At 41.8% G+C, this 7,302-nt stretch overlaps 1 non-coding gene and 1 pseudogene across 1 annotated transcript; both read left to right on the forward strand.

Moving 5' to 3' along the window:
- The first annotated feature begins 1,870 nt into the window (after positions 1–1,870).
- LOC111721925 lies at positions 1,871–2,010 on the forward strand. The gene has a single exon (XR_002770909.1). It is a non-coding gene; the product is annotated as a small nucleolar RNA SNORA7 (small nucleolar RNA).
- A 599-nt stretch (positions 2,011–2,609) lies between these two features.
- LOC100947839 lies at positions 2,610–3,038 on the forward strand (annotated as a pseudogene).
- Positions 3,039–7,302: the final 4,264 nt, after the last annotated feature.

The raw sequence follows: 7,302 nt of genomic DNA on the forward strand, positions 1-7,302 counted from the left end.
CACAACGCCCGGCTATTTTTTGGTTGCAGCCGTCATTGTTGTTTGGCGGGTCCGGGCTGGGGATTCGAACCCGCCACCTTAGGTGTACATGGCTGGAGCCTTAGCCGGTTGAGCCACAGGCGCCGAGCTGTTATATAGCTTTTGAGAAATTTTTTATTTCTTCTTAAAGCAATACATTGGAGTAAAAAACCAGAGCCACTGAACTAGCCAAAAGTATTATTTTATTTCAACCTAATATTTATTAAATATCTCTAATTTCACTTCAAGGGTATTTCACTTAAAAGCAAGATTTCTATGCCTTTTTCAGATATCCAGCTGGCAATGAGCAACAGAAAATAGGGGAGAAATATTTTTTAAAAGTTGATTCAAAGAAAAAGAAAGAACAGTGAAAATGGTAGCAGGACTCTTAGACCTCTGCAAATTTTCCAGATGGGTGAAAAATGTAGTCTACTTCTAGCAATAGCTATCTGGAGAAACACTCCCAGCATAGAACACTTAAAATGCTGGAGGAAATACAAGAAGCATCTTTCTTTTTTAAGGCATGGCAATGTTGTCAGAAAAGAAAGAGAAATTATATAAACAAGGAGAAAGCTCTACTCCAGAAAAATTCTAACCGGAACTGGTGTTTGCCTGGTGACATCTCCCAATCCTCAGCAGCCTAACAAAGTGTATAATACAGGAGTTGTAAGTTGAGGCCTAAGGGGACAGGAAGGATTGGAGCTCCCCCCATAAACCTGAGGTCCTCCGAGGATAAACCAGAAAAGTGAGAGAACTAGAAAAATCCCACCAATAGAAAAAGACCTTGAGGATACCTATTTTCTAATCATAGGACTGTACTTACTTGGAAGTGGTGCCTTATAATAGTATGCTTCAAAAATAAAAAATCTTCAAGCCTAAAATTTAGGTGAGGTGATTCTGGGTGGATAGTACCCTCAGCTGCATGAAGGAACATGTTTATATCCAGGCCTCAATTTCCACAGATAAATTTCGAAAGTCTATGAGTTCACACACATAAAGAAAGGAAGTCTTCAAACATAGGTGATAATAAACAATTATGTGTTTGAGTCAACAAACAACACAGCAGAATCAGACCTATACAAATGGTAGCTATCAGAATTATCAAATAATTTAATAGAGAAGCAAAAGACAAAAAAGGATTAGGCAAAGTTGAAAAGAAACCACATAGGCTCGGCGCCTATAGCTCAACCGGCTAAGGCGCCAGCCACGTACACCTAAGGTGGCGGGTTCGAATCCCCAGCCCGGACCCGCCAAAACAACAATGACGGCTGCAACCAAAAAATAGCCGGGCGTTGTGGCGGGCGCCTGTGGTCCCAGCTACTTGGGAGGCGGAGGCAGGAGACTCGCTTGAGCCCAGGAGTTGGAGGTTGCTGTGAGCTGTAATGCCATGGCACTCTACCCAGGGGGACAGCTTGAGGCTCTGCCTCAAAAAAAAAAAAAAGAAAAGAAACCACATAAAACTTCTAGAAATTAAAAAGAGTTCTGGAGTGGTGGTTCATGCCTGAAATCCTAGCACTCTGAAAGCCTGAGGCAGGTAGATCCTTTGAGGTCAGGCGTTCAAGACCAGGCTGAGCAAGAGTGAGACCTCCATGTCTACTAAAAACTAGCTTAGTGTTGTGGCGGGCACCTGTAGTCCCACCTACTCAGGAGGCTGAAGCAAGAGAATCTTGAGCTCAAGAGTTTGAGGTTGCTGTGAGCTAGGGCACCATGACATTCTACCCAGGGTGCCAAGGCGGCAGAGTGAGACTCTGTCTCAAAAAAAAAAAACAAAAAACCAAATAAATAAAAATAAATAGAAATTAAAAAGAAAATGGGAAAATAATTGAAGGCCTAGAGAGTAGTTTACACACAGGACCTCCTGGGATTGTGTCTAGAGAATAGCTAGTGTTCTATGAGCTTTGGAAACAGAAGGGAAAGCAAGCCCAGCAGAGGTACCCATTCCATTCCCAGCTTGCTCAGTAGCTGGCAAATAGAAAACACTCTGTAGCTAGGAGTTGTGGCAGGCGCCTGTAGTCCCAGCTACTCGGGAGGCTGAGGCAAGAGAATCACCTAAGCCCAAGAACTGAAGGTTGCTGTGAGCTGTGATGTCACAGTACTCTACTAAGGGTGACAAAGTGAGACTCTTTCTCTAAAAAAAAAGAAAAAAAATAGAAAACACTCTGCAATAAGTGAAGAAGAAAAAGAAAGAAAGAAAAGAATAGTTTATACACAGGTGGAAAGAAAAATTTTGGCGAATCACCCAAAATACAGTAAGAAGAGAGGAAGACGGTGAAAATATGAAAGGTTAAGAGACATGGAGGAGTGAATGAGAAGAGCCTAACAGGAGTTCTAGAAGGAACAGGAGCTGCAGTATTCAGAGATTACGGCTGAGAATTCCAAAAATAGATAAAAGATGCTAATTATCAGTATGAGAGACAAAAAAATTCCCAGCCAGGATAAATAAAAATAAATACACATTTGCACACATTTTGGTGAAATTTCAGAACACCAAAGATGTTAGGGAAATGCAAATTAATGCCACAATGATACCATTATACACCAGCTAGAATGATTAAAACTAAAAAAGACTGACTGGGTGCACCGGTCCCGAACATCCTCCTGCTTCAATCATGGCTTGTGGTTTGGTCGCCAGCAACCTGAATCTCAAACCTGGGGAGTGCCTCAGAGTATGTGGCGAGGTGGCCCCTGACGCCAAGAGCTTTGTGCTGAACCTGGGCAAAGACAGCAACAACCTGTGCCTGCATTTCAACCCCCGCTTGGATGCCCATGGGGATGCCAATACTATCGTGTGCAACAGCAAGGACGGCGGGGCCTGTGGGGCTGAGCAGCGGAAGGCTGCCTTTCCCTTCCACCCTGGAAGTGCCGTGGAGGTGTGTATCAGCTTTGACCAGGCCGACCTGACGGTCAAGCTGCCAGATGGTTACACATTCAAGTTCCCAAACCGCCTCAACCTGGAGGCCATCAACTACATGGCAGCTGATGGTGACTTCAAGATCAAGTGTGTGGCCTTTGATTGAAATCAGCTGCGCCGTGACCGCCAATAAAGGCAGCTGCCTCTGCTCTTCCTGAAAAAAATAAAAATAAAATAAAAAAGACTGACTTTCTCAAGTGTTGGGAGAAAGCTAAACAACTGAAATGCTCATACATGCTGACAGAAACTATAAAGTGATACAGTTTGGCGTTTTGTTAAAAAGTTAAACACACATTTGCCATATAATCCAGTCATTACATTCTTTGGCATTTACCTAAGAGAAAAGCAAATATATGTCCATACAAAGACACACCAGTGTTTCTAGCAGCTTTATTTGTAATAGCAAAAAACTGGAAACAATCCAAAAACCATAAACAGGTGAATTGATGAATAAATTATGGATATCCATACAATATAAATTTCTCTTACAATACAGAGGAAAGAGCTATCGACACATACAAAGTGGATGCACTTCAAAATTATGTTAAAAGAAGCTAGACCAAAAAGAGTACATATTGTGTCATTCTATTTATATAAAACACTAGAATATGCAAACCAGTCTTCAGTGATGGGAAAACAGATTAGTGGTTATCTGGAGTTGGAATGGGACAGGAACAAGCAAGAGGGAGTGATTATCAAGGGAAAAGAGGAAACTTGTAGGTGATGGATATGTTTACCATTTTGATTATGGTGATGATGATGTGAGAATTTACTTTATTTACTTTTTTTTGTATACTTTAAAAATATATCAAATCATGATTCCCCCTGCAAAAGATACATATCAAATTATATAGTTAATTTTATGTCAATTATACCTCAGTAAAGATGAAAAAAGAAGAAAGTAAAAGAGAAATGGAAAAGAAAAGAAGGCTGGTGTGGTGGTTCACGCTTGTAATCCTAGCACTCTGGGATGCTGAGGCAAGTGGATTGCTTGAGCTCAGGAGTTGAGTCCAGCTTGAGCAAGAGGGAGACGCTCTCCCACCCCAATCTCTACCAAAAATAGGAAAACAAGTCTGAGCTACTTGGGAAGCTTAGGCAAGAGCATCGCCTGTGGCCAAGAGCTTGAGGTTGCTGTGAGCTATGACACCCCACTGATCTACCCAAAGTCACAGAATGAGACTCTGTCTCAAAAAAAAAAAAAGTCAGACAAACAAACTACAACTATCTCCCCTAAACTTGCCATACTCAGGGAAATAGTAAATTGTAGCCAAGGGTGAATTTCTTTATAAAATATTCATTACAAAATTTTACAAAATATTTATAAAATATTCTCTACATGTTGGCCACTTCTTTGTAAAATTCTGTATGTAATGAATAGTTTGTAAACAAGGGTACCCTTACCTACAATTTCCCATTTCCTTGTGTATGACGATTTTAAGGGTGACCTTTGGGACACACTGTATATATAAGGATCAGATCCCTACCCTTCTCCATCCTGCATTTTCCTAGGGAGCTGACCTGTGTGGACCATACCAGTGAAGTCCCTGCCTTCTGGCTCCTCACTGGGCTCAGCCAGTGCAGATCTCTGTCTCGCCTACAAGTCCCCGGAGCTGGCTATGTCCCTTGATCACAAGTCATTACTTCTCTAATTGGCCCACTCTACAGAAATTTCCTTCTGGATTCCAGAAACCACTCTGTCTCTCTTCATCCCTTCAGGCCTAGGGGTGTTAATAATTCTGCATTATTAGTTCTGGATTACCACATTATCCCTTGTGGGCCCCTCATATCTTGTCCAAACTTTAATAAATAGTCCCTTCATAAAAGCCTCCTTCAATTATGCTAATTTCAGTGTGCCATCTGTCTTCTATTTGAACCCAGACTGATATAGTAATTGTGGAATCAGGAAATAGTCCCTCAAAATGGGATTCTGGAGTTCAGTTGCTCATATATTTGAGGAGCACGGTGATAACCTTGCTGGGGAAGAATCAGGAAACGAGTTTTCTACAGCATGTGGTGGCATCATCATTACTCAAATTATCAATGAAGGGAGCATGTGATGAAATGCAGTGAAGGGCAAAGCGTTAAGAGATCAGGTGGCTCTGGCACTTAATTGCCATGGCAATAGCAGTGATTAAAGAATAGCTGAACCTTAAATTTAAGACATGAAACTATAAAAACATTAGAAGAAAGTGTAGGGAAAACTCTTGAAGAAATAGGCCTGGGCAAAAATTTTATGAGGAGGACCCCCTGGGCAATTGAAGCAACATCAAAAATATACTACTGAGACCTCCTCAAATTAAAAAGCTTCTGCACAGCCAAGAACACAGTAAGAAAAGTAAGTAGACAACCCTCTGAATGGGAAAAGATATTTGCTGGTTATGCTTCTGACAAAGGTCTTATAACCAGAATCCACAGAAAACTCAAGCGTAGTACCAAGAAGAAAACAAGTGATCCCATCGCAGGGTGGGCAAGAGACTTAAAGAGAAACTTCTCTGAAGAAGACAGACGCATGGCCTACAGACATATGAAAAAATGCTCACCATCCTTAATCATCAGAGAAATGCAAATCAAAACCACTCTGAGATATCATCTAATGCCAGTTAGATTAGCCCATATCACAAAATCACAAAATCACAGATGCTGGCAGGTTTGTGGAGAAAAGGGAGCACTACTACACTGCTGGTGGGAATGCAAACTAATATGTCCCTTTTGGAAAACCATATGGAGAATACTCAGAGATCTAAATATAGATCTACCATTTGATCCTGTAATTCCTCTGTTAGGTATATATCGAGAAGACCATAAATCACGCTATAATACAGATATCTGTACCAGAATGTTCATTGCAGCCCAATTCACAATCACTAGGTCATGGAAGAAGCCCAAGTGCCCATCGACCCATGAATGGATCCATAAATTGTATATGTACACCATGGAATACTACACAGCCACAAAGAAAGATGGAGACTTTGCCTCCTTCATGTTTACATGGATGGAGCTGGAAAATGTCCTCTTTAGCAAAGTATCTCAAGAATGGAAGAAAAAGTATCCAATGTACTCAACACTATTATGAAACTAATTGTTAGCTATCTTAGGAAAGCTACAATCCAAATGGAGCCCTAGACTACGGGGAAAGGGGAGGGAGGGAGGGGAGGGAGGAGGATGGGTGAAGAGAATGATATTGTGGGGATCACGCCTATAATTTATCCTATTAGGGTACATGTGAATTTGTCTAAAGGTTGAAAATAAATGTCTTAACATAACAATTATGAGAAAGACATGATGGCTATGTTAGCCAGTTGGATGAGAGTCTTCCAAACTGCATATGGAAGCAGCACACTGTATCCTATGATAGAATTAATGTACACAATTATGATCTAATAAAAAAAAGAAAAAAAAAAGAACAGCTGAACCATTCTTTTTACCATCCTAAAAGTTTAGATGGGCAGGGGCACTCAGTAGAGTGCCGTGGTGTCACAGCTCACAGCAATCTCCAACTCCTGGGCTTAGGCAATTCTCTTGCCTCCGCCTCCCAAGTAGCTAGGACTACAGGCATCTGCCACAACGCCCACCTATTTTTTTGTTGCAGTTTGGCTGGGGCTGGGTTTGAACCCACCACCCTTGATACATGGGGGTGACACCTTACCCACTGAGCCACAGATGCCGCCCAATTTTTCTACTTTTTGTAGAGATGGAATCCTGCCTTTGCTCAGGCTGGTCTCAAATTCCTAGCCTCAAGTGAGGCTTAGCCTCCCAAAGTGCTGGGTTTACAGACGTGGGCCACTGCACCCAGCCTCTTATCTTTTATCTGGGTGAAAACCTCATGTCCTCATCAAAGAGGATGCACAAAGTATCACTGGTTACCATTGTATTGGGAGGTGATCTCAATCTGGCATAATCCTTCCTGAAACCTAAAGAATTATTCCACTGGTGTTCTTCAAATAAAGAATTGGGTTAAAATGAGGAGAGGTGTGGTACTCAGAATTTGGAAATTATGTCCCCAAATTCCTACCCTCTGGAGAACACACACCTTCTCTCAGTTATTCAATCAAATACTGATCAAGGTGGCCTTCCTCCAACCCAAGTGTGTCTCTGTCATCATGTTGTGAAATTCAAGAGGGAACAACTTGTCTCTCACTTTAGCAGGATGTCCCAGACCAACGCTCCTAAAAACTTCAGGCATACAGTATGACTCAGCACACTGAAGTCTTTTTGTTTTATTTTGTTTTTGTTTTTGTTTGTTGTTTTTTTTTGAGACAGAGCCTCAAGCTGTCGCCCTGGGTAGAGTGCCGTGGCATCACGGCTCACAGCAACCTCCAACTCCTGGGCTCAAGTGAGTCTCCTGCCTCAGCCTCCCAAGTAGCTGGGACTAC

Source organism: Otolemur garnettii, unplaced genomic scaffold, assembly GCF_000181295.1.
Source record: "Otolemur garnettii isolate 467f Iridium unplaced genomic scaffold, OtoGar3 scaffold00202, whole genome shotgun sequence".
NCBI classification, from domain to species: domain Eukaryota; kingdom Metazoa; phylum Chordata; class Mammalia; order Primates; family Galagidae; genus Otolemur; species Otolemur garnettii.